The sequence below is a fragment of the Sceloporus occidentalis genome, unplaced genomic scaffold, assembly GCF_023333645.1.
Source record: "Sceloporus occidentalis isolate IW3139 unplaced genomic scaffold, rSceOcc1.0.p SCAF_1, whole genome shotgun sequence".
NCBI classification, from domain to species: Eukaryota; Metazoa; Chordata; class Lepidosauria; order Squamata; family Phrynosomatidae; genus Sceloporus; species Sceloporus occidentalis.
Genome location: NW_028316981.1, coordinates 6,444,098 through 6,470,874, shown reverse-complemented (window position 1 = coordinate 6,470,874; position 26,777 = coordinate 6,444,098). Strand labels below are relative to the sequence as shown.

Sequence of the window (26,777 nt, the reverse complement as noted above, 5' to 3'; positions counted from 1 at the left end):
AGTGGTTCCCAATCTTTCTAATGCCACGGCCCTTTAATACAGTTCCTCATGTTGTGGTGACCCCCAACCATAACATTATTTTTGTTGCTACTTCATAACTTTAATTGTGTACTTTTATGAATCGTATTTTCAGTGTTACAAATTGAACATAAGTAAAGCATAGTGATTAATCACAAAAACAGCCTCAGAGGCTGTCAATGGCCAGCCCCCTCTTATGAATCCTGTCCAGAAAGCCCCAGGATAGGTTCGCCTTGAACCTTGGGCAAGGAGCCACGCTCTCTCAGCCTCAAAGGATGGCAATGGCCAACCCCCTCTGAGCAAACCTGTCCAGAAAGCCCCATAATAGAAAGGCAGAGGGATATTGGTTCCAAGTGAAACTGAAACTCTTTGGCTGTGCTGTCTCTCTTCCTTGTTGCAGAGCTCTATGTTCCTGGGAGGGAAGGAAAGGGGACGCTGTGGGCAGTTTCTAAGCAACTGAGGGTCCTGGAGGTGGCTGATGCTTCAATGAGCTTAGCTTGGAGGCCCTTTGTTTGGAAATGGTGCCCTGAGGGGGGTCCCTGGCAACCCCTGTGAAACTGTCATTCCACCCCCAGAATGGGAACCACTACTCTAGCCCATGTTCCCACAAGATACAACTCATGTGGAAGAATACACTCCTTCAAAAAGCCTGGAAGGAAACCATATGGAGCTTGACAGGACATAGATAGCTGAATAAATTGTGCCTGGAACTGAATCAGTAACCACCAAACCTGGGGGCCATTCAGACTACCTTCTACCCCGGATCAGGAATCGAATCTTGCACGTGAAGGTCATATTGGCCCTGAATCTCTCACAAGCGAATCAGAGGCTTTCACATCAGTTCAGGGGCAAATGCTCCTTAGCACGGGTCTTTTCAAATCGGAGAAAAAAACGTTATCTTTTTTAAAAAAACAGATTCGGCAAATGTGAACATGCCCCCGATCATGATCGGGTTAAGTTCATGGGAGGGGTTTAGGTCAGAGGGAGGACAGAGAGCAGAGCATTCCCCCCCGTTCATCAGAGGAGGAGGAGGAAGAAGGAGCCAAAGGGTGCCAAGAGAAGAAGATCAGGAGGAGGAGGATGAAGGAACCAGGGGAAAGCAGGGGGCCATGGAGGGCAATCGGGAGCAGGACCAGGGGGAGAAGGAAGGAGCCAAAGGGTGCCAGGAGAATCAGGGACGGAGGAGGACCAGGAGGAGGATGAGGATGAAGAGCTGGGGGAGAAAAGGGGGCAATGGAGGCTAATCGGGGTAACGGAGCAGGAGGAGGTTCAGGGCAGGTCAGAGGGAGGGCACTGAACACAGCAAGCCTCTGCTCTCACACCAGGGAGCTTTCTCTTTTTTAATTTTAATTTTATTTTCTATTTTATTTTTATTTTATTTATTTTTTTGCATACTATGTGCATGGTTTTAGCTTCAGGTAGAGATAGATAGATAGATAGATAGATAGATAGATAGATAGATAGTTGCTCACTGCCTGTTTCCCCTTTATTTCCGATTCCAGCAGCAAGACACTTTGCAAACGGCATTTGCAAAATACTTTTTTTCTACATGAATGCTACAATGCGAATGTTACAAACGTTTCTCTTTCCAATTTGGCAAATTGATAGAGAATGCTTTGGCTACTTTCTGTAAGGAATTCAGTGGTAGCTGAGGGAAAGCAAGGGATGTATGGCATTTCTGGCTTTCCAAGGTGAGGAATTTATAATAATAATAACAACAACAACAACAATAATTCTGTGGTGACAAGGAGGGAGAATGCAGGATGCAGAGATGGCATTAGATTGAATTTGGGGGCAAACGGGGCCAAGGGAAGATCCATAACCTGTAGTGACCCAAATCCCCACAACACACATACACACACACAGGTTTTTAAATTTGATTGCATTTTGGGGTTAAAAACGGGGCCAAGGGAAGATCCATAACCTTCAATGACCCAAATCCCTACAACACAGGCAGTATCCCTATTTTTTGATCTGCCTTTCGACTGATCAGCAGACCTTCTTTCTTGTCTGCATTAACAAAACTGAGCTTACTTAAATTTTTTCAAAATCCTTAATAAATAATAATAATGGGCAGTATAAATAAGCTCACCTGCTCCTCTTCCCGTTTCTTCTCCTCTGCCTGGCTCAGGAGGAAACCCTCTGCCAAGGCCACTGCTTGGAAGGTGGTCTCCGCTCCACACTCTCGAACCCAGCTCTCCATCTCTGGGGGAAGGATGGCCAGGAGCTGCTCCAGGATCACCAGGTCCAGCATCTCAGCCTTGGTGTGTCTCTCTGGCTTCAGCCACTGACAGCAGAGATTGTGGAGCTGGCTGCAAACCTCTCGGGGCCCCAAAGCCTCCTCCTGGTAGACAAACTGTCTGAAGTGCTGGCGCTGGACCTCAGAACTGAGCATCTTTTCCTTGAAGTTCCTCTGCATGGCTCTTGTGAAAAGGCTCACGGCTCTTCTCTTCTGTACTTGGCCTGGCCAGCATGAAATCCTTCTCTGAACTTATGGCAGACTGAACCTTGTTTCTGGCATGCCAAAAAAGCACTTCCCTGTTTCACCAGATTCCGTCTCAGGTGAAATTACTGGGGACCCTGAGGCCTACAAAGGAAGCAAGGCATCATGTAAATGGGCTGCTCTGAAGACCCTCTCGAAGGAAGGGGATGTTTTAGGGCAAAATCCAAGGTGGAAAGTGCTCCTGTCTCTGTAGAGAAAGTCCCCTTCCCCTCCAAAGACCCTGAGGAGAGGCAGGGCATGTGTCTGGGTCTGGAGTCTTCCCTTTCCTACTTCAGCCACAAACCAGGACCCTCTCCCTGGTTTCCAATCCCTTTCCCTCCCTCTTGCTCCCTCCCTAACATTTCCCCTCTTCCTCCTCTTCTTTGGGCCTCCTTTTCCTTTCCCTTATTTTAGCCCTTTTTTCTCTGTGATGGTGCTCTCTTCAAACTTCCCTCTCTGCCTCCAAGGCCTCCTTTTGGTGCCTGAAGTGAAAGAGGAAGAGACCAAGGGGCGGTTGTTCCCAAGGTCCTTCCTTCGCGGAAGAGGAGCAGCCTCTGCTGCCTGAGGCAGGCGCTTCATCCAGACTGAGGGTGGGGCCCTTTCTCCTCCTCCTCTTCCCTCTCTTTGGGTCTGACTCTCTCTGGAGGGAGGGAAGGGGGCCCAAAGGGAGGGAATCCCCGGAGAAAGACCCACAGAAGCAAAAGCAGGGCCCTGCCTTCTTTCCTTCCCTGGCCTCCCTCTCAGGGCTGTTGTCGGGCTCCTGTTAAGGGGAAGGGAAGGAGGGCCATGGAGCCCCAAAGGAGCCCAGTCCCAAGGGGTTCTTTAGAGGGGCTAGAGAGGCCTCCCTCCTCCTTTCATTCCATCTCCCTGGCCTCCCTCGCAGGGCTGTTGTGAGGCTTCTTTCAGGGGGAAGGGAAGGGGGTCTCTGGAGGGGCGACAGAGGAGGAGGAGGAAGCCTCCCACCTGCAGCCCTTAAAGGGACTCTCCGGAGGAGGAAGAAGAGGAGCCCCTTTCCTTTCCTCTCCTCCACTTCCGCTTCAGGAGAGAGAAACCACCAGCCCTGCGCCTTGGCCCCGCCCCTTCCGGCCGTGCGAGGATGATAGACAGGCTCCTCCTAGAGAGGCGCTGAGGGGAAACCGGAAAAAGGGTTTGTCAAGCCAGGACTCGCTTTCCCCTTGGAGGACCGCGGAGCTTCCTTTCCTTCCTTCTCTTTCTCAGCCCCGAGGCCCACAGACCCACCCCCTTCCTCAGAGGCTGCTGCGGGGAACAGGAAGTCGCCCTCCCTCCCGGGGAGTCCCGCTGGCCCTCCCTCTCTGCTCTGGCCCCGCCCCTTCCGGCCCTGGGCGGAGACGAGAGAGAGGAGATTCCTAGAGGGGCGCTGCTAAGAGGGGAACCCGGATGAAGGAGGGACGCTCTAGGCAGATCTCGGTTTCCTCCTGGAGGACCGCCTTTGGAAGGGATGGTCTTCCATTTTGAAGGGCTCTAGTCCACAGTTTCCTCTTTTTATAAAGGGTTTTATTCCTGCAATAGCCATCTCTTTGGAGAATGTCACAGCAGTCATGGAATTCCTTTCCAATGCAGCTCTTGCCTATGTTTTCTTTAATAACTGTACAGTTCTTTTAATGTTGAGCCTCTCTGAGTCCCAGCTCTGCAGAAAGAGCCGGTGCAAGTAGTAATATAATAATAATAATAATAATACCATATTTGTACAAATAATTGCAATCATCATCGTTATTATCATCATCAGCCTATATTTGTACACATAAATATAATAATAACAATCTTATACGAATGAATATAATTAAATGTACACAAATAATCGTAGAAATATTTAAATAAACATTAAAATACAATAATATAACTTTATACAAATACATATAATAATATAAATAAATATTCAAATAATAATAATAACAATGTAGTCAGCCGTCTGGGAAGGAAGTCTGTGAGGACTTGGAGGCGGAGTTAGGGTTGCCATCATTCTCTACTATAAACTGGGACAAAATGTAGGACAAAATTTAGACCAAAATATAGGACATTTAAGAAAAAAGGAGGACCTTAAATGTCCTACATTTTGGGCTAAATTTTGTCCTACATTTTGTCCCGGTTTATAGTAGAGAAAGATGGCAACCCTACGTTGGCCCCCTCCTTGCTCTTCATTACGGTTCTTGTCTGACTGATGGCGACCCTGTTGTCACTGGGTTTTCTTGGCCAGTTTCCTTAGAGAGGGAGGAGGTTCTGCCATGGCCTTCCTCTGAGGCTGAGAGAGTGTGCCTTCTTGCCCAAGGTCTCCCAGTGGGTTTCATGGCTGAGCTTGACAAGGGGCTTGGACAGGGGACAGGACTGAGGCCCCGAGCCTCCTTCTGCCGCGTCCTCAACACCAGCAGCCAGCTCCAAGCCAAACTGGGAGGATGCCTGTGCCTTTTTCCACCAAGGCAACAACAGCTGAGGCTATTCTCCCTGTTTCATCAGGTCTGAGATCTGGCAACAGGGTGAGAAGGGGTGGCTGAAGTGACAGTTAACTGAAAGCGCTTGCTGGGAGAGCTGCAAGTCCAAAAAGACTGTCTTTCTTCAGCCCCATAACACCCCGTTCTAGATAAACAGAGCTAGGAACGGGCAGGAAGCAATAGTTGGACTATAACAACGGGAGTGAAGTAGTTTACACATTGTCCCATACTTTTCCTTTATGAATATTAACAACACGACTCGACAGATGGGATATGAAGGGAATGAGATGGCTGATGATAAAGCGGGAGCGGTAATTGAGGTTGTACAGGGCAAAGGAAGGTATGGCGACACCAAGGTGAAATTTTGTTACAAAAGAAGGCAAGATCGATGTTTGAAAGCAATCCCGCCTTCAGTTCACTTTGGGCCTGAATAAACAGGCCAAAATAAAGCTGCTTTGGGTCACTTTGGAGGTATGCTGTTTAAATGACACATGCATCTTAAGAGTCCAGAAGCTGCGCCAAAGCAGGGCTTTGGCATGGATTCCAACCTCTTAGGGTACATGCTTCATTTAAACAACATACCTCCAAAGTGACCCAAAACAGCTTTATTTTGGCTTGTTTGTTCGGGCCCTTTGTTACCCAAAATAGGCTGGGGAGCTTATCAGCCATGCCACAGAACCTTACTTTGCCCCTTTGCAATGTCAGGTAGGTTAAAAATAAATCTCATATCATCTATGACCTCCTTCTAGACGAAAAAGCTGACCTGGTTTGCTTTACAGAGAACTGGCTGGGAGAAGATAGTGCCATTACTTGAACCAAAGTCTTCCAGCTCAGTACTCTGTCTTTGAGCAGGTAAGGGAAAGTGGGTGACGGGGCTGAGTGACTCTGTTATATAGAAACAATCTTACCTTGACCAGGATACCTTTCCGGAAGATGGACTGCTTCAAATATATGTACTTAGGCCTGAAGACCAGGAACAGTATAGGGATTCTGTTGGTATACCGATCACTCCGTTGCTTAACAGACTCGCTATCTGAGCTGATGCAGCTGGTCTTGGAGTTGCTGTTGGAGTTGCCAGGACTTTAGTTCTGGGTGACTTCAACATCCCACTCGAGACCAGCTTAACAGGTGCGGATCAGGAGTTCATGGAATTCATGACAACCACAGGTGTGTCCAACTTGTCAACGGGACAACACATTGTGCGGGTCATACCCTTGTGGTCTTCAGTATGGTGCAAGAATATCCGTGGGCAGAGGTAGTTAATAACTCCGCATTGTCATGTACGGATCATTTCCTCGTCAGGGCAGTACTAAGAGCCACGGTCTGCCCTCTCGGGGGTGGAGGACCTATTAGAATGGTCCGCCCTCAAAGGCTAATGGAACCAGCTGGGTTCCAGAAAGCCCTAGAGTGTTTAATGGCTGATATTGCCGGTGATTCTGTTGAAGCATTGGTCAATATGTGGAACAGCGATCTTATTAAGACTATCGACACAATCACTCCCAAGTGTCCTTTCCAACCCGCTTCTAACCAGAAGCTCTGGTATATCAGAGAGCTAAATGACATGAAGTGGGCAGGACAACGACTAGAGCAGAAAACTGGACTCTTATCTGACAGATCCCGTCATAAGAATTTCCTTTATTCTTATAGACAGGCAATGGATGCAGCGAGGAGATCCTCCTCTTCTGCACGTATTGCGTCTGCAAAGGCCCGGCCGGAAGAAGTGTTTAGGGTGGTGAGGGAACTGACGGTAATGCCACCTACCCAGAACCCTCTACCTAACCCGACAACAGCCTGCTGTTATGCATTTAACAACTGCTTTGCAGATAAAATCTCTCAAATAAGAGTTGACTTGGTTGCCAGTAAACCCATTACAAGATTAAACTGGATCAGTTTGAGTTTGTGAGTACTGATGACATAGACAAGATCCTTGGAAAGGTGAGGAAGACGATGTGCCCCCTTGATTCCTATCACAGCTGGCTGTTTAGGGAGGTGATGCTTTGATGGCACTTCTTAGACACGTCATCAATGCATGCCTTGGGGAAGGTTATGTACCATCGTCTCTGAAGAAAGCGGTCATTAGCTCATTCCTGAAAAAAAAAAACTTCCCTTGACTCCCTGGATATGAAAAATTATAGGCCGATTTCCCATTTGCCATTTCTGAACAAGGTGATCGAGAGGACTGTTGCTCTTCAGCTTCAAGCGGTCTTGGATGAAGCCAATTATCTAAATCAATTTCAAACTGGCTTCAGGACAGGATATGGGGTGGAGACTGCCATGGTCGGTTTAACTGATGACCTTCGTCTAGGCATTGACGGAGGGAGCGTGACCCTGTTGGTGCTTCTAGACTTCTCAGCGGCATGCAATACTAAAGATCATGACATTCTCTTGGAACGCCTGAGAGAGTTAGGAATCGGAGGCAGTGCATTCCTTCCTCTCAAGCAGACTCCAGAGAGAAATCCCGGGTATAGTTGCTCCTCAAAAACGCAGCTAAATTGTGGCATCCCTCAGGTTGCCATCCTGTCCCCGATGCTATTTCATGTATACATGAAGCCGCTGGGAGAGATCATTCAGAGACATGGGGCGGGGGGTTATCAATACGCTAATGACACCCAAATATATTTCACCATGTCTCAGGCGTCAGCAATGACGACAAATGGCATTTCTCCCCTCAATTAATGTCTTGAGGCAGTAATGGACTGGATGAGGGAAAACAAACTGAAGCTGAATCCAGACAAAACAGAGGTACTTACAGTAGGGGTTCCAACCCAGGTATTGGGTTGCAACCTCCAGTCCTAGAGGGGCTCACACTCTCCTTGATCCGTCGCTTCAGATGACAAATCAGGTGAATGCGATGGTCAAGAGTGCCTATTATCAGCTTCAGCTGATACACCAGCTGCGCCCTTTCCTGGAACCGGGAGAACTCACCCTTCCAAGTCCCAGTTCCTGATGACCCATCATTCTGGATCTTGGCCACTTTTTTCTCAAATTGCCACACATTTCTTAACCATTGCAAACACCTCAGACTTATACTTCAGGAGATAGAAGTGTGGGGTGCAATCTGTGTTTCCCAAGGTGGTAACCTTTTTAAAGGGAAAGGAAAATATGCAGGTATGAAAGTTAAACTTGTTAGAGTTCAGCTTTCATCAGCAGAGCAGAGCAGCAAAAATGTGGGTTGGACTATTATTTTAATACGCTTTCCTGAAGAACAAAGACTATGGTATTTATCTACTTGCGTTTGCATGCTTTTGAATGCTAGGTTGGCAGAGGATGGGACTACTGACAGGAGCTCACCAGATCATGCAGCACCCAGGCCTTGAATTGCCAACCTTCTGATCTTGCGATCATCAGAACTGGTGTCTTAACCACTAAGCCACTGCATCCCTTCCCACTTTATCCCCATGGAATAAAAAATAAGCCATTTTCCAGAACTGAAACACCTTCTGCACTAGAATATTTGTGTTTTATACAACTTTGTGTAGGTCTTTCAGTGGTTACTGAACCTATTAGAACCCATTTCTACAATCACAGCAAATTTGGCTATCGCCTCATAACCAATGATGCAAACAGAGAACTTAATTTACACCACCCCGGGTAGGTTCTTTAATGAATCCTCTGAACGCTTTCCATATTTCAAGCGATGATATGGTTCCACTCCCTCCCTTTATTCTTGTTTTAAAATTCCACAGTTTGCACATACAAATCAAAGAAATGTTGAGATAAGAGAAAATGGCAGAACAAGGATAAGAAACAAATGTATGCATTACTATGTACAGCCCATGTATCAGAGTAAGCAGATGGCAGTATGATAAACTTTCAAAGAGAACACTAAGGTCCTCAGATGATTGAATGAAAGACAGAAGATATTTTCTTTTCACACTCTCTCTACGATCATGAGGCCTCACACAACTATTGATGATCTCTTAATGACTACACCACAGACATATGGCATGCACTTCTACAAATTTCAACCACATTTCTAGAAGAAAACATCAATTTTTTGTTGAATCTCTTCTAATTTTGGGTTAGAGGCACCACATATAGAGCCTATGCTGTGGGTGGTTTCTCCTTTGTGTGAACAGTTCAGTGTCTATTAAGGTCTAATTTCAACTTAAAGCTCTTTCCAGACTCCAGACATGTACAATCGGCCCTCCTTATCCATGGATTCTTTATTCACAGATTCAAGCATCCACAGTTTGAAAATATTCAAAAAATATATAGATTCTTGATTTTGCCATTTTATATAAGAGGCACCATTTTACTTGCCTTTGTATTTAATGAGACTTGAGAATCCACAGATTTTGTATCCATGGAGGGTCCTGGAACCAAACCCCAGTGGATATCAAGGGCCCACTGTATATTTTTTCCTCCATTGTGATTCAGTGAAGCTTTTTCCACACTCCAGAAATATATATATATATATATGCCTATTCTCCAGTATGGACTCTTTGAAGTCTACTGAAGGTTGATTTCAGACACAAGCTCTTTTCCACACTCTAGGAATGTATGTGGTTTCTCTCCAGCATGATTGATCTGAAGCCCAAGGCGGTTTCTCATCTCAAAGTGTTTCCCATAAATTGTGGAAAACGGTATGGATTCTCTGATGAGTACTGAGATGTGATTTGTGAGAGAAGCCCTTGCCACACTCGGAGCATTTATATGGTTTCTCACGGTTGTGTGTTCTCTGATGGGAAGTGAGCTTTATCTTATCACTGAAGCTCTTTCCACATTCTAGGCACTGACAGGGTCCCTCTCCTGTATAACTTGCTTGATGTATCATGAGGTTTCTGCGATGTCGAAATGCTTCCCCGCACTCCAAGCATTTGAACGGTTTCTCCCCTGTGTGGATACGCTGGTGACTAGTGAGGCTTGGTCTGTAACAGAAGCTCTTTCCACACTCTAGGCACTTATAGGGTCTCTCCCCTGTGTGGAGTCTTTGATGTCTCTTGAGGGACGACCTGTGACAGAAGCTCTTTCCACACTCCATGCATTTTGAAGGTTTCTCGCCAGTATGAATACTTTGATGAGCAATCAGGAGATATCGCCAATGGAAACACTTTCCACACTGTGTACATTCAAATATTTTTTCCTCAGTATGCTTTCTCATATGAGCATAAAGGCTTGATTTCCAAAGGAAACATTTCCCACACACAGCACACTTCCAGTTCTCCTCGCCTTCCTCTGTATTTTCTTCATCTGGAATTTCCCAGATTTCTGTATCTTGGTTTCTTCCCTCCAGTTCTTCTTCTATTTCTATGCTTTGTTCTTCATCTTCTTTCCAACTAGCATTTTCCAACCACGTTAGGCTTGGTGTGTCTTCATTTTGACTCTTCTGCTCATTAGCACCTTGGATGAAGAGAGACAACCAGTTAGAAGGAAAGAAAAAAAGTACAATGAAGTCATTGTGCCAGCACATTTAATCAATGACATAATGAATGAGAAGAGAGTTGGACAATCATGAAGACCGCCATATATCGTGGTCTTCAACTCCCACCAGCCCTAGTCACCATAAACAATATTGAGGGATGATGAGTCAGTTCAAAGTCTGGAGCTGTAGAGAATCTAGGGGCCCTTTTTCTGTCCCTGCATTGTCCAGTTTGGGGGGGTACACAGACAGCCAACAGGAGACATGAAAATGTGTGTGAAACTAAAAAGAGATTGGCTCGCTTCTAGTTTAAAAGGAGATGTTTTTGGATGTTAAATAATACAGGAGGGTCCTGTAATCAATTCGAAAGTTAATTGTCACTCATGGAGGTTACCAAGAGAAGTAGGTCATCTCCTGGCTCTGTATTATCCAAAGCAATGCATCTCTAAATATTTGCAGATGACACAGCAGTCTTGAAGCAACCCACAGTACCACAACCAAGGGTGTTATGAACAGATTCTGGCTACTGTGGTTTTAACAGTTGGCTGCAAAGAAAGCCATCACTACAAAGGAAGCCCAGAAAGCAGCAAGGCCGGAATAGAAACTCCACAGGTTGCTATACATGAGCAAAAATTCAAAAAAAGGAAATGCAAATATTTCCTGTTGCTTACAAACTGACTTTACCCACCCAAAGGATTCGTACCAAGTGGAGCCGTCTCCCCAAGAGAGGCCACCATCCCGTAATTCTCTTCCATGACTTCCTTGTGCAAGGCCCTTTGCTCTGGATCCAGGAGGGCCCATTCCTCCTCAGTGAAACCCACAGCCAGCTCCTCCAAGGTAACCTGAAAGATATAACTTTCTGCTCAGAGATCAATAATATTCATTTCCATTTCTAAGTGGAATCCCCAAGAACCTTCATGTGGAGGAGTTTTAATAGAGGTTTTGCCCCTTTGGGAGAAACATTTAAACCCTTCAAATGGCAGAAAACATAGACAGAAGCAGCGGGGAAGAGACAGATGCTTTTCAGGCCAAGCAAGAAATAGGATGGATAGAAAATCAGTCCCCTGCCATATCTCTGCAGCAATCTCTCCTGTACCTGATTCACTTGTGCAGAAACCGACTTCACTGGATTAAGAAGAGATGACTGATGACCTCTCACTGTTTTTTTAGGTCCGTCTCCTGTGAGAGGAAGGGAAAACTATCAGAAAGATTCACACACTAAATTAAATGAGCCAGAACTTACTGCTGGCAACCATTATTACTTCTGGGTCACTTACAGAATCATAGAGATGGAAGAGACCGCAAGGGCCATCCAGTCCAACCCCCTGCCATGCAGGAAATCCAAATCAAAGCATCCCCAACAGATGGCCATCCAGCCTCTGTTTGAAGACCTCCAAGGACGGAGACTCCACTACACTCCGAGGGAGTGTGTTCCACTGTCGAACAGCCCTTACTGTCAGGAAGTTCTGACAGCAAGGGCCATCCAGTCCAACCCCCTGCCATGCAGGAAATCCAAATCAAAGCATCCCTGACAGATGGCCATCCAGCCTCTGCTTAAAGACCTCCAACCATAAAATTATTTCATAAGACCATCGGAAATATGTGTTTTCTGATGGTCTTAGGCGATCCCTGTGAAAGGGGTCATTCTACCCACATCACTGCTTTAGGGTATTTAGGCCCTAATTGCTTTGTTTACCTTGCCTAAAGTCATTTATTAGAAGATATCTTGACTACAGTCTCCAATAATGAATTAGGTAAGGTAAAGAAATTCTTTAATAGTTTTGACATCTTCATTTTCCACATTTTAAAAATAAATACATAATGAGCCCAATTTGCCTAAGAAACACCAGCAAGATCACAAGATCCCTTACAGGCATGTATAATCAGCACATTTATGAATTCATGCATATGGTCTGAAAAAATACCTGGTAACGACTGGTGTCCAGCATCATTCAAAACGGTCACAGATTCCCCATCCCCAATGAACTGGAGCTCACTTCCTGCAGTTTGAAACAAATGGTGTAATTCTTTCTTCCATTGTCTCAAGCTGAGTCTTTTTAAATTATCACCACCACCACCACAGGTTGAGTACCTGTTACCCAAAGTGCTTGGGACCAGAAGTGTTTTGGATTTTGGAATTTTTTGGATTTTGGAACATTTGCATATAAATAATGAGATATAATGGAGCTGGGACTCAAGTCTGAACATGAAATTAGTTTATGTTTTGTATCCTATATAAATAACCTGAAGGTGATTTTATATACAATATTTTTCAGAATGTTGTGCATAAGTTTGTGTACACTGATTCACTAGTAAGCAAAGGAGAAACAATATCTTTTGGATTTTGCAGCAGTGTGGATTTCAGCATTCTGGATAAGGGAGACTACTCAACCTGTATTATTTATTTACTTGTTTATGTATTATTTTAATTACTCATTTATAGCCAATCTTTTTCTCAGTAATGGGACTCAGGCAGCGAGATTAAAAACTACACAAAAACATCAAGAAGAATATTAATATAAAAATTATTTACAAGACAATTAAAGTGGGCCCTTGATATCTGCTGGGGTTTGGTTCCAGGACACTGCATGGAGATCAAAATCCATGGATGCTGCAACCCCGTTATATACACTGTTGTGCAAAAGGAAGGATTGCTTTTTGGAATGTATATCTTTTTGGAATATTTTCAAACCATGGATGGTTGAATCCAAGGATAAAGAACCTGTGGATATAGAGGGGCTGGCTGTATATGTTATATGAGGTTAAAAGTTGTATAAAAGTTTTATAAAATTAAAAAAAAACTTTAAAGGACTATATGTAAACCATTAAAGAGACACCATACCATTAAAATCCCATCCGAGTCAGTTTCTTAAAGCCTGACAGAATAAGAACTGGAATTCCCTACTCAAGGAAGTTAGCTCCACCTCTTTTAAGCTTGTGGCAGACAACAAAAACAGCGCTGTTCTGCATGGTCTTTAATGTCAGAAATGGCTCTGTTTTAAAACTGTATTTTAGGATTGTTTTGAGACTGCTTTTAAACATTTTAAAAGAGTATTCTAATGCATTAAAAAACTATTGTTTTTGTTGATTCATTGGCTCAGGCACCCTTGTGGGCTGGCAGGCAATATAAAACTAACTTAAATAAATGAAATAAATAAAATAAGAACATTTTGAACATACAGTACATGTACATTTAAATTTAAATTTCCATTTCCTGCCATCTTGGAAGCCTGCCTAGGGGTACCCAGCCTCTTTCCTCTCTCAAACTTTCCACTCCCCCTAAAACGCCTCTTCAGAATTTCCTGTGGTTCTTCCTCAAGGCCTCAAACGGATGTGGTCCTGTCACCCTGCACTGCAGGAGCTGTATGTACTTCAGCAAACTGAAAACCCTGCAGGGCTATTGTTAACAGTACTTTGGCATAACTAACAGCACAGCCTGAACAGTGACTTTTTAAAAGTGAGTACAGTGGGATCTTGTTATCCACTGGGGTTTGGCTCCAGGATCCCCCATGGATAACAAAATCCATGGATGTTCAAGTTCCATTAAATATAATGACAAAACAAAATGGTGTCCTTTACATAAAATGGAAAATCAAGGTTTCTTATTTGGAATGTATACTCTTTTTGAATATTTTCAAGCCGTAGATGTTTGAATCCATGGATAAAAAATCCCTGGATAAGGAGGGACAACTGTAGTTGTCATTACAGGTCCAAGGTTCAAAAGGTGATCTGTTACTGTTATATATTTTTCAAGAAAAGTCTCTTCACTTTTCTGTTTCACAGATGTTCACTATGAGTGTTATTACATGTGTCTCCTGGATGACACTTTTGTGGCTCCTGAAGGCCCATAGACCCCCCACAGCACTCAAATGACTTGCCCAAGTCACACTCTCCCAGCTCTAGAGGAAGGTATCGGGAAAGTACCTCTAAATAAAGCTTGCCAAGAAAACCCACTGTATATACCCATGAATAAATCTAGAAATTTTAGCCAAAAAAGTAACTCAAAAACCCTAAGTTGACTTATCCATGGGTCAATATAAGTCTTGTCCTTTGATTCATATAAAAGAGGAACCACTCTCTGGTGAAAGGTAAGAGTGTAATCTGTCCTGGAACCACTGACCCCCTTCTGCTGTCTCATTCATCCAGTCTTTAGGGTGAGTAGAAACAGCTATGCCTACTGGAATTTTGTATGTTCTTTGGCACTGTTTTCCTTTGCCTAATCCTTTACATCCTTTGTTACATGCCCCTACGTTTTAGCCTTGACTTATCCACAGGTCATATCAAAATCCATATTTTTTGCCCCAAACCTGTCCTCAACTTATACATGAGGTCTACTTACAGTCTAGTATATACAGTAGTCAGAAATGACTTGAAGGTACATGCCACCAACCTGTGTGCTCACAGAGAGCAAGCAGGATTGTGCCATAGACTATATTTCAGAGGAAGGAACTAGTAAAACCATCTCTGCTTGTCTCTGTGTGTGTCTTCTCTGCTCTTCTACTTGCAGAACCAAGGGAGGCTGCTTTGTGCAGTACCTTCTGTAAAGCCTCTGGAAGACTACTCCTGGGTAGGAATGCTTGGGAGCCATTGCTATTCATGCATAGCTGCATATGCTCATGAGCAGGAAGGCATGCCAGCTCCAACTACTGGCTAGGAGGTTGGAAGCAGAAAAGCTTGGAAGTTACACCTACCTATAAGTAAGGACTACAGCTTGCAAACCACAGCTTCTCATTAGCAGGGAGGCACAGTAACTGTGGCTGCACATGAGATGAGATGTGTAGCAGCCCCTGCTACAGGTTGTTGTTACTCTCTATGGGGCGGGGAGAAAACCTGGGGCTCCAGTCTCACTTTCCCTTCCAGCGGTTGCCTTGCAGTGGGTGCTGCCAGGAAAGAAAGGCTTAGCTGGACCAGATCCAGCACTGGGGCTGTAGGTGCTTATCTTGCTTCTTCTAAGGCTGAAGCAGTCTTTCTGCCCTGGGCTGAAAGAAGTACCTTGGGTCCCCTGACATGCCCGGACAGTTCGAGTCTCTTGTGGTGTTGGCAACAGGGCTGTTACTGTATTATTTTCAGCTTTATCTCCAGTCTCCTAACAGGCTTGGCACTGGTAGTGTAAAGAGACATCAAAACAAAGGGATTTTCCCTCATCTGCTAGCTCTGCATGGACTCCTCCATTGACTCTTATTGGAGGAAGGCAAGACCTTGGATATGACTGTACTAGCCTCTCCAGCCTATGAGACATGGTCTATAGTGGGTAAAATGGCCTCTCCATGTAACAAGAAATTCCCACTTGGAGATCTCACTGAAGAACAGGAGAAAGATGGAGAGTCTGTCTTGTTGATGTTGTTGCCAATTTGTTGAAGCAAAGAGGAGAAAGAGTTAAGCATGACCTATAGGCCGTGAGGTAGGAATGGAGGTTGACCTTACCAGGGGTTGGGTTCACTACAGGGGCCCCCTCAAAGCTCTGTACCAATCCTGCTTATCGGGGTGAGAGGGAGAAGCAACCCATCTCAGGACGTGTAGCCTTTCACTGCTGGGAAACCTTGGCATCCTGTGTAGTCCTTCTCAAAATGGCAACAGGAAGTGACACAACAAGCTGGTTCCATCTTCTATGTGACATTCCTTTAGATATTTAAAGATGGCTAGCCTGTAAAATTTCTGTTTTCTCTTCTCCTAGCTAAATATACCTAGTTCTCCAATCCATTCTTCAAAGGGATCATTTTCCTGATCTTTTACCATCTTGGAGTGCATCTAAGCTGTAGAAATAATGCAGTTTGACACCACTTGAACCTCCATGGCTCCATCCTACAGAATCCTGGGATGTGTAATTTTGTGAAGCACCAGCACTCTTTGGAAGAAAATGCTGAAGACCTTATAGAACTATCAATCCCAGGATTCCATAGGTTGCTGCTAAAGTATGCAAAGTGGGATAATAGTGTATTATTTATACAGTGTATATGTACCCTAGGTCACCAAGATGGTAAATGCAACAGCTACTTATATATTTGAGATATATGGTGGGGTGGTGGTAAAGGGTCAGAAGCACCCCCTGTGGGTAAATCTCTTACCCATTGAAGAGGACCTACTATCTTCCTCCTGTGTAATCCTCTCTGTTTGTGGCCTCTCTCCAGGTTCCGGCGGACTTTTCTGACTGTCTAGAGTGTCCATGTCTTCTTCAGGAAGCAGGTGCCTCACCTGAAACAGCAGTCAGGGAAATACAGGGAGGAAATTAAAAAAGGGATAATACGGGCAAAAGATTGGGGGTTGGATGCCCCTGTCCCTCCTTGGATGACTTACACTGAATTGTGGGGGTAATTAATGGGGACTTGTAGGCTATCTACCCTCACATTCTCATCTTTTTCAAACGATGAGGATGAAACATGCTCACCGGCTGCTCTTCCTGCTCTTTGAGTGCCATCTGACTCAAGAGGAAACCTTCGGCCAAAGCCATCGCTTGGGAACTAGTTTCTGGCTCACATTCCTTGACCCAGCTGGCCATCTCTGGAGGAAGGACAGCCAGGAACTGCTCCAAGATGACCAGGTCCAGGATCTGAGCCTTGGTGTGTTGCTCGGGCTTCAGCCACTGGCGGCAGAGAGTGTGGAGGTGGCCGCAAACCTCCCGGGGTCCCTTGGCTTCCCAATAATGGAAGTCCCTGAAGCGCGAGCGCTGGCCTTCCAAGCCAGGCACTTCTTTACTGAGGACATTCTGAGTCATTCTTTCCCCAAATTCCCCAGTGCTCCCAGCTTCGGCTGTATCACCACCGTCTCTTTCTTCTTCAGGTCCAAATGAGTCTCGTTCCTCCATCTTTGCTCTGGGCTCCAAGGCAGCCACCGACAGGGCGAAAGGAACTCCTCTCTCCTATACCTGTTTAGTCAAAAAAAAGTAAAGATTGCTCAATAAAGTGATGATGATGACGACGATGATGAACCATTAAAATACACTCATAAGAGCTCATATACATATTAAAATGGCATGACTGAGTAGGCCTGCTGGAAGAGAATGTCTTTAATGCAGTTTTAGAGGCAGTTAGTGTTCTCAGCTTTTGTATCTCTTCTGGCAAGTCATTCCATAGTCTTGGAACAGCAGCTGTGTTGTCAATTTCTGGGGAATTCCCTAGAATCCAGAGAATTTAATTAATTTCTTTCTGGGGATTTTGACTGAATAATAATAAATATTGGGGAATCCCAGAGATTTGAATTTTGGTAAAACATTCCAGGGAATATCTTTGAGGCCTGTTGGCAACACGGGACAGCAGACAAAAATTAATGATGTCAAGCTTCTGGAAATCCAACAATCAGATGTGTGAATCAACTCTTATCAATGCTCTCGAGGCAGAACAGAATTTTATTTATTTGTTTAAATTTTAAAACAATTTTTATTAAAGTTTCCAACACACACTCAGGACAAGAAAACAAACACCTCACTTCATCTTCTTCTTTAAAACAAAACTTCCCACGTCTCTCAGAATGTATCTTTCTTTTACATTTCAAATTTACCTTTTGGTATGAACAATATTCCATGACTTTTACTATATATACGATAAGCTATATATATTCATAAAATATAAACTAGACATCAGTATTATGCTTCACTACCTTTGTTAAACCACATTGCTTTCTACAAAAAAATTATAGAATACTTGCTTCCATATCCATAAATAAATATTTCTCTTCAGTAATCTTCTACTAAAATGTATAAAAGTTCTCCATGTTTTTAAAAATCTCTGTTGTTAGTTTTTCTACCTCTGCAATTTCCATTAGTTTCCCCACCTATTCTATACAACAGGGGTAGGCAACCTTTTTGAGCTGGGGGCCGGGTTGCTGTCCCTCAGACAACTGGGGGGGGGCAAAGCCAAAAAATAAATAATTAAATATATTTTTTAAAAAAAAAAATGAAATAAATAAATAAACTGGGACAAATTAGGACAAAATGTTCAAATGGAGGACACTTTTTAAAAAAATGGGGGACACGTGAAAAAATTTGCTGATTTTAAAAAAAATGTTAATATAAATGCATATTTCTGAGGCTTCTATAGACAATTGCCCCCCTTGCCTGCCGCTTGCCCTCCCTTGCCCGCCTCCTCCTGATAGGCCAAAGGCCCCACGCCCTCACGCGAGAGGCCAAAGGCTCCGGCGGCAATCAGTGGCAGGACCAGGCGGGGGCCGGTCCCAAGGCCTTGCTGGGCCGCATCCGGCCCGCAGGCCGCAGGTTGCCTACCCCTGCTATACAATCTGGTATTATATTTGATTTCCAATATCTCCCCCAGACTATCGTAGGAGCCGCTACTATATATCTAACTAAACTGCAGTTTTTCTTTACCCCTTTATCCTCTTCATTATCATATTAAACAAGAACAATTCTGGTTTCAGATTCAATTTAAATCCTATAATCTTTTAAGCCTATTTATTTATTTATTTTAAACCAAGACTTCTTTACTGTCTTATGGTTCCACCTCATAAGGAAAAATGAAGCACTTTGTTTTCTTCATTTCCAGCATAAGTTACAAGCCCTTTTATATGCTTCAGCCCATTTTTTCTGGAGTGATACACCATTTGTACATCATTTTATACAGATTTTCTCTGAAGTAATACAAACAATCCACCCCCCTTTTATCCAGATACCTTCCCAGTAACTCATTTGAATATTATAGCCCAGGTTTTTTTACCCAGCTAAACATGTACTCTTTAGCCTGCTGTTTGATGTCAAATCTGAGTAGTAACCTGTATATTTTCCTAATCCGATGACTCTCATCTATACAGGTCGAGCACAAGCAGTTATGCCAGCTGGAATTTTATATGTGTATTTGTTTGGTTTTTTTGGCATTGTTCCCTTTGCTTCATCCTTTGCATCCTTTGTTACATGACCCTAAGTTTTACTCTTATTACTCTTGACTGAGTCATATCAAAATCCATAATTTTGGCCCCCAAATCTCCCCTCGCTTTATACATGAGGTTGACTTATATGGTAGGATATGGCGTTCTAGTTCTTCTTGCAGTAGTTTTCAACTTCTGGTCCTCCAGATGTCTTTGACTTCATTTCCCAGATTTCCTCTTCATTGGCCATGCTGGCAAAGGCTTCTGGGTGCTCAAGTCCAAAACAGCTGGAGGATCAAAGGTTGAGGACCTCTAAGTTAAGACAAGCATTGCCAACCAGAGGTTGCAGAGGAGCAGACTAACAAATGCTAAACTTGTTTCTATTTCACAAAACCTCTTGCTTCTCAGTCACAGGTAGGTAAGACAAAGTGAAATAAGTTTCCTGTGCCCACAGACTCAGGCAGCCAGCATGGCATGTTGGACTACAACTCTGGAGAACGAGATTCAATTCCCCAGTTGGCCATGAAACCCACAGGTTGACCTTGGGCAAGTCGCATGCTCTCAGCCTCAGTGGAAGACCATGGCAAAGCTCCTCTAAACAAATCTTGCCAAGAAAATCCCATGACACTCGCTTTAGGATCACCCTAAGTTGGAAATAAGTCACACGACCACAAACAAGCCCACAGACTCATGTATACCCTTTAGTGAAATAAAATTGTTCAACCAGTTGTACTGAATCAGTTTTTTGTTAACTTGAAATGCAACTGATTAGCAGTGCAGAGAGTGAGTGAATTAAGATGAAGCTACCATAAAATCCATATTTTTATTGCTTTTATTGCACTTTGTCTAGTTTTCACATGGCCAATAAGGCGAGTGGTCTATTCCTGCATTGGAATCCCTCAATATCATGTTAACTAATGTCTCAAACAGAATGTAGCCCTGCAACTCTAACGGTTGCTATTTTTTTCCTATATGATTTTTAACATTTTTGCCTGATGAAGAAGGCAGCAACTTTTTGAAAGCTTGCATAACGTATTTTATGCTTTGGAGTTGGCCCAATAAAGGCATCACTGCTTGTGGTTTTTGGATTTTGTTGTATTTTCCTTCATGGTCAACATGGCCACCTCTGAATATTTTTCTCCCTGAAGCTACTACTGTTATACCTCTGCAAAAGAAATAAACTGTTGGTATCAGATATATCAGGTATGGCTATTTTTAAGTATGTGACCTTTAAAAAAAAAGCAACATTCTTTCAAGTGTGGTTATTTTTTTGCTAAATCTAAAGGAATTACTGTGTATGTTTTTTATTATTAGAAATATTCTAGCAAAATGATTTCCACATAAAACTTTGATTTTTTAAAAATATAATATTTAAACAAACCTGCTAAACCAGGTAGCACTGCTCTAAGTACTTGAAACTGTTTGGGGGGAAATTCTTGAAAGATTTCCAGTTGTACTCCCTTATCCAGAAATCCAAAACCCGAAATATTCCAAAACCCAAAATTGTCAGCATGGATGGCTGAGATAGTGACAGCTTTGTTTTCTGATGGTTCAGTACACACAAGCCGCCTTTCATGCATACAATTAATTATAATATTGTGTATAAAATTTACCTTCAGGCTATGTGTATAAGGTGTACACAAAACATAATTTAACTTCATGTTCAGAGCTGGGTCTCACTTCCATCTCCAAGATAATCTCATGACATCTATGCAAATATTCCAAAACTCTGAAATGCAAAACACTTCTGGTCCCAAGAATTTCGGATAAGGGAGTCTCAACCTGTATTATTTAGGCAGCCAAAGAAAGGGACGAGTGAGTAAAGGTACGCAAACACAGCAAAGAGAAGAGTTCTGGGCATGAACAATTTTCAGTGTCTCACTCTGCAATGCTAGAAACTTGGAAACTGAAGGAAATTTCATTAGGGGACAGAATTCCCATTTGGAAGGGCAATGTTCCAATTTGCCCTCTTTATACCAACAACCTTGTGTGCATCCAATTTTTCCACAACCAGAAACAGAGCCCTCTCACACACTTTTGAGCTGGCGGGTAGGGAGTTAATTGAATATTGCCCCATGGTTGAGCTCAGTCCTGTGGGTTCTGTTGCACAATTGTGGGATCCGGCGTAACACTACACTACACTAAAAGTGGTATTCAAATCACTGAATGCCAAAATCAGGATTGTCTGTGCCGTTGTCCTTCAGTTTCTATGAATGTCTGAGAAAGCTGGACAGTGAAGAAAGGCGACAGGGGGAGAATCAAGTTTTTTGAAATGGGGACTTCTAGTGGTTTTAGTGTTGGACCATGACTCTGGCAACCAGGGTTCAAATCCCCACTTGGCCATGAAACCCATTAGGTGACCTTGGGCAAATCACACTCTCTCAGCCTCAGCAAATCTTATCAGGAAAACTCTGCCATAGGGTAGCCATAAATCAGAAATGACCTGAAGGCATACAACAATAACAACAACAATGAGCAAATCAAGCCCAAACTTTCACTCAAAGGGAAGCTAACTAAAGTCAGATCGCACTCTCAGCCCAAGGAAGGCAAAAGCAAACCCTCACTGAACAAATCTTACCAAGAAAACCCTGCCACAAGTTGGAAATGTTGCCCAACCCTGACCTAGAAAGATCTCTCGGCTAGAACAATTTAGGACAATGTTTTAAAAAAATTCTCAGTGTTTTTACATGTTCAACATCTGAATACACCACTTCTGAACTATTTCTTGGTCACTTTGTCAGGAAAAAAAACCTCTCCTTAGTCTAAAATTACTTCAGGAGGGTAGCAAAAATGCAAAATGCCTCCCTATATACTCCCAGAAGGCACTTGAGGGCCCTTTAGGACAGATGATGATGATGATGATGATTCTGGAGCCAGCACAACATAGTGGTTTGAGGGTTGGGCTGGGACTCTGGAGGCCACAAAACTCACTGGCTAATCCTGGGCAACGTCACTCTCTCAACCTCTGAGGATGGCAATGGCAAACCCCCTCTGGACAAATTCTGCCAAGAAAACCCAATTATAAACTTGCTTTAAGGTCAACATAAATCAGAAACGAAGGCACACCAGAACTCCCACCCTTAGACCCACAAAATGGCCAGGAGTATAGTGGTTTGAGTGTTGGACTCCAATGCTGGAGACCAGGATTTGATTCCCTGCTTGTACATAAAAACCCACTGGGTGATTTTGGGCAAGTCACACTCTCTCACCCTCCAAATGACTTGGAGGCACAAAACAACAACAACAACAACAACAACCATGTGGACCTGTGGACCACAGGCAGACCTTTTCCCACTCCTGACGCAGCCCGATACAAGATTTCTGCAGAACTGAAAAGTGTTCACATTCTTGTCCAATTTTAATTGGCCCTAATTCACACATTGAGAGCCAGCACAGTGTAGTGGTTTGGGCATTGGGCTAGGACACTGGGAGAGCAGGGTTCAAATCCCAGCTTGGCCATGGAAACCGACTGGGTGACCTTGGGCAAGCAACACTCTCTCAGCCTCAGAGGACGGCAATGGCAAACCCCCTCCGAAGAAATCTTGCCAAGACAATCCCATAATAGGTTCGCCGTAGGGTCAACATAATGACTTGAAGTCACACAACAAGATCTCCGCACATTCCCCACTCCCTTGTTCCATTCTCTTTCTTAAATGACAAAGAACAAAATTCAGTATAAGGAAGGCCATTTCTCAGGAATACTTTAGCTGTGGATTCCTGCACTGCCAGGGGCTGGACTATATGACCCTTGAGACCCCATTTTAGGCTTCTATAGAATCATAACATCAAAAAATCACAGAATCATAGAGTTGAAAGAGACCACAAGGGCCATCCAGTCCAAACCCCTGCCATGCAGGAACTCTCAATCAAATCATACCCGACAGATGGCCATCCAGCCTCTGCTTAAAGACCTCCAAAGAGGGAGACTCCACTACACTCCCTTACTGTCAGGTGGTTCCTCCTAATGTTGAGGTGGAATCTCTTTTCCTGTAGCTCGCATCCATTGCTCCAGGTCCTAGTCTCTGGAGCAGCAGAAAACAAGCCTCAATATGACATCCCTTCAAGTATTTAAACAGGGCTATCATATCACCTCTTAACTTTCTCTTCTCCAGGCTAAACATCCCCAGCTCCCTAAGTCGTTCCTCATAGGGCTTCATGGTTTCCAGACCCTTCACCATTTTAGTTACCTTCCTTTGGACACGCTACAGTTTCTCAACCTCCTTTTTGAATTGTGGCTATGACTGTTACTGCTTTGAGGGGCAGCTATGGGAACCCATTTGCAATCTATTGCCTTTATAACAGTTAATTTTTTGGCAGACTGACATGGCCTTGGCACCACTTTGGGACTTCCAGCAGTCTTTTAGCACCCATAAAAGCCTTTCTCTCTCATACTTCAGAGTTATTGATAAAAGTGGATTTTAAAAAAGGAGAGAGCTGCACAAAACATCCCTCTAGCAATGGTCAACCTTTGGCTCTCCTGGGGCCTATTCACACTACACAATTATAGCACCGTTATTCCACCTCAATTGCCATGGCAGCGCCCTATGGAATCCTGGGATTTATAGTTAGATAGATATTGTTTATCACAGTCATAGACCAGCAAAAGTTGCAGCAGAGACATCTAAATATGAGTAACAAATATTTACAAAACATGCAAAAAGATAATAGCATTAAAAACGAATTGTCAGAGAAGCAATGTTTCCGAGTGATAAGACTCACAGGGATTACAGCTGTATGTATTGCATTTATCCTCTATCCAGAAACACCTGAATATAAATTACAAATAGGTACAAAGATACATGGAATCCTGGGATTTGCAGTTTAGGGAGGCACTATAGCTCTCTGACTGAAGAGTCTAAATGCCCCTCTCTAAATCCAGAATGCCACGGGATGTTGCCATGGTGTTAAAGTGGAACGATAGTACTATAACTCTGTAGTGCGAATGGGTGGTGTTCTAAGGCTCCACCTCCCAAAAGCTCCAGACAGAGATGATGGACTATATAGTCCAAGGACAACTGGTCCTCCAACTCTGCCATATAGGGTTGCGTTAGCTGGCCTTTCTCTCCTCTGCTCTAAGGCTTGCTTGCCTTTTCTCTTCAGTCCCTGCTCAAGCTCCAAAGGGGCAGGATTTGGGGGCTCTAACTCCCAGAAAGCTCCAACCAGCACAGCCAGGGATGATGGGCTATGTAGTCCAAGGACAACTGGTCCTCCGATCCTTCTTGTGGGTAGCGGAGGAGAGGCTTTAGCTTGCCTTTCCTCTCCTCTCTCAAGGCTTGGACTGCATCTGCACTTCAGAAATATTACAGTTTGCCACTGCTTTAATCTGCCATGGCTCCAGGCTACGGAATCCCAGGATCTGTAGTTTGCTGTAGCACCCAAGCTCTCTGACAGTGAAGGTTAAACGTCTCACAAAACTACAAATCCCAGGATTCAGTAGCATAGATCCATGGCAGTTAAAGCGGTGTCAAACTGCATTATTTCTGCAGTGCAGAGGCAGCCTTGCTTGCCTTTTCTCTTCACTCCCTGGCCAAGGTCTGAGGAGGGAAGACTTTGGGGCTCCATCTCCCACCGATGATGCTCCAGCCAGAGATGATGGACTATGTAGTCCAAGGACAACTGGTCCTCCAACTCTGTCCTGAGGGTAATGGGGGTGGATGGGGGCTTTAACTTGCCTTTCCTCCTCAATCCTTAGCTAAGCTCTGGGGGGGGAGGGAGGATTTGGGGGCTCTCCAACCTCAGGAAACCCCAGGGATGATGTGCTATGCAGTCCAAGGACAAATGACCCTGTGGGTAATGGAGGGGTGCAGGCTTTAGCTTGCCTTTCCTCCCCAATCCTTAACTAGGCTCTGGGGAGGGGGGAGGCTTTGGGGGCGTTGAAACTCAAGAAACCCCACCCAGAGATGATGGGCTATGTAGTCCAAGGACAACTGGTCCTGTGCGTAGCGGAGATGTGCAGGTTTTAGCTTGCCTTTCCTCCCCAATCTTTAGCTAGGCCCTGAAGGGGAGGGGTTGGGAGGGTCTCCAACACCAGGAAACCCCACCCAGATATGATGGGCTATGTAGTCCAAGGACAACAGATCCTGTGGGTGGTGAGGAGAGGGGAGGCTTCAGCTTGCCCTTCCTCTCCTGTGTCCCTAGCCAGGAGGGGGCAGAGCTGGAGAAGGCTTCCCACCCCTTAATTTTCTGTGATGGGAGACTCACCAGCAGTTCTTTGGGGGGGACCCAGAGGGGGCAGAGGCTGCCTCCCTTCTCTCCCTCTGACGCCTCCGCCTCCCCTTGTCAGTCTCTCTGGGAGGGAGGGCAAGGCAAGGCTGCAACAATAAGCAGGATATGAGAACACCCTCCTCTTTGTCCAATGACAGCCGCGCCCAAAGAGAGCAGCCGACCCTGGGCTCTTTTGGAAAAGGACGGAGGAGGAGGAGGAGGAGGAGGAGGGCAACGAGTCCGGCTCCTAGACAGGCCCCCACCGCCACCCTCCACACCCAGACACCCGGATGTCGCCCGAGACAGCCACTTCCGGTTCTTGTCTCTTTTCCCCCTTCCCCAGTGGCCAGGCAGGCTAAAGGATTCTGGGAAATGTAGTCCCACCAAGGAAATTAAACTCAGTAGTTTGACACTGCTTTGACAGCCATAGCACCATGCTATGGGATTATGACAGGGAGGACTACATATCTCACGAAACTATGAATCCCATAAGTCCATAGCATTGAGCCAAGGCAATCAGAGCAGTGTCAAACTGCATTATTTCTGCAGTGCAGATCAGAACTAAGTGTACATATATATATATATATATATACACACACACACACACACATATGAAATATATATATATATACACACACACACACACACATACACACACTATATTATATGTGTGTGTGTGTGTGTGTGTTACTTACATATACTGTACACACTCATCCCTCCACATTGGCCGAGATTGCACAGAACCCCCTTGAATATGGAAAAACCACAAATAACAAAAACACCATGTTTTGTACCTGAGAGGACTCCTCTCTAGGAATCTCTAGGTCCTCCAACACAACTCTATGGTTGACATCTGCCAGACATGGACCATAGAGATGCACTGGAGGAGCTACAAAGGCCTAGTAGAGCATTCTCTCTAGGAATCTCTAGGTCCTTCAGTGCAACTTTTGGTTAAAGTTGACCATAGAGTCCTAGATATTCCTAGAGAGAGCATATTAATAAAATCAGTGAATAGTCAAATATCTGGAAATATCAAAGCCGTAAATGTGGAGGGAAAATTGTACTTCGTTTACTTGTGTGTGTGTGTGTGTGTGTGTGTGTGTGTGTGTGGAGAGACCTTGTAGCACCATTGAGACGAACTGAAAGAAAGAAATTGGCAGCATTTATTTCAGTTAGTTAGTCTCAAAGGTGCTACAAGATCTCTCTACATACTGATTCTACAGACTAACATGGCTATACCTTTTAATCACTCACACACACACACACACACATATTCTATATATTCTCTCTCTCTCTCTCTCTCTCTCTCTATATATATATATATATATATACATATATTCTAGATATAATCGCTCTCTCTCTATATATATATATATACACACACACACACACACACACATATATATATATATATATATACACACACACACATACATACATATTTGTTGTTGTG

At 44.2% G+C, this 26,777-nt stretch overlaps 1 pseudogene across 1 annotated transcript in view; it reads right to left on the bottom strand.

The window, feature by feature from the left end:
• The window catches only part of LOC149320518 (uncharacterized), a 31,184-nt pseudogene extending 5,647 nt beyond the window's left edge, over positions 1-25,537 (bottom strand). Inside the window, exons 1-8 of the transcript XR_016278807.1 lie at positions 25,322-25,537; positions 16,695-17,171; positions 16,375-16,501; positions 12,235-12,309; positions 11,406-11,488; positions 10,998-11,151; positions 9,533-10,290; positions 566-567 (exon numbers count right to left, since the gene is read on the bottom strand). The product of XR_016278807.1 is annotated as an uncharacterized LOC149320518 (transcript). The remainder of the gene's footprint in view (positions 1-565; positions 568-9,532; positions 10,291-10,997; positions 11,152-11,405; positions 11,489-12,234; positions 12,310-16,374; positions 16,502-16,694; positions 17,172-25,321) is intronic.
• Between the last annotated feature and the right edge of the window lie 1,240 nt (positions 25,538-26,777).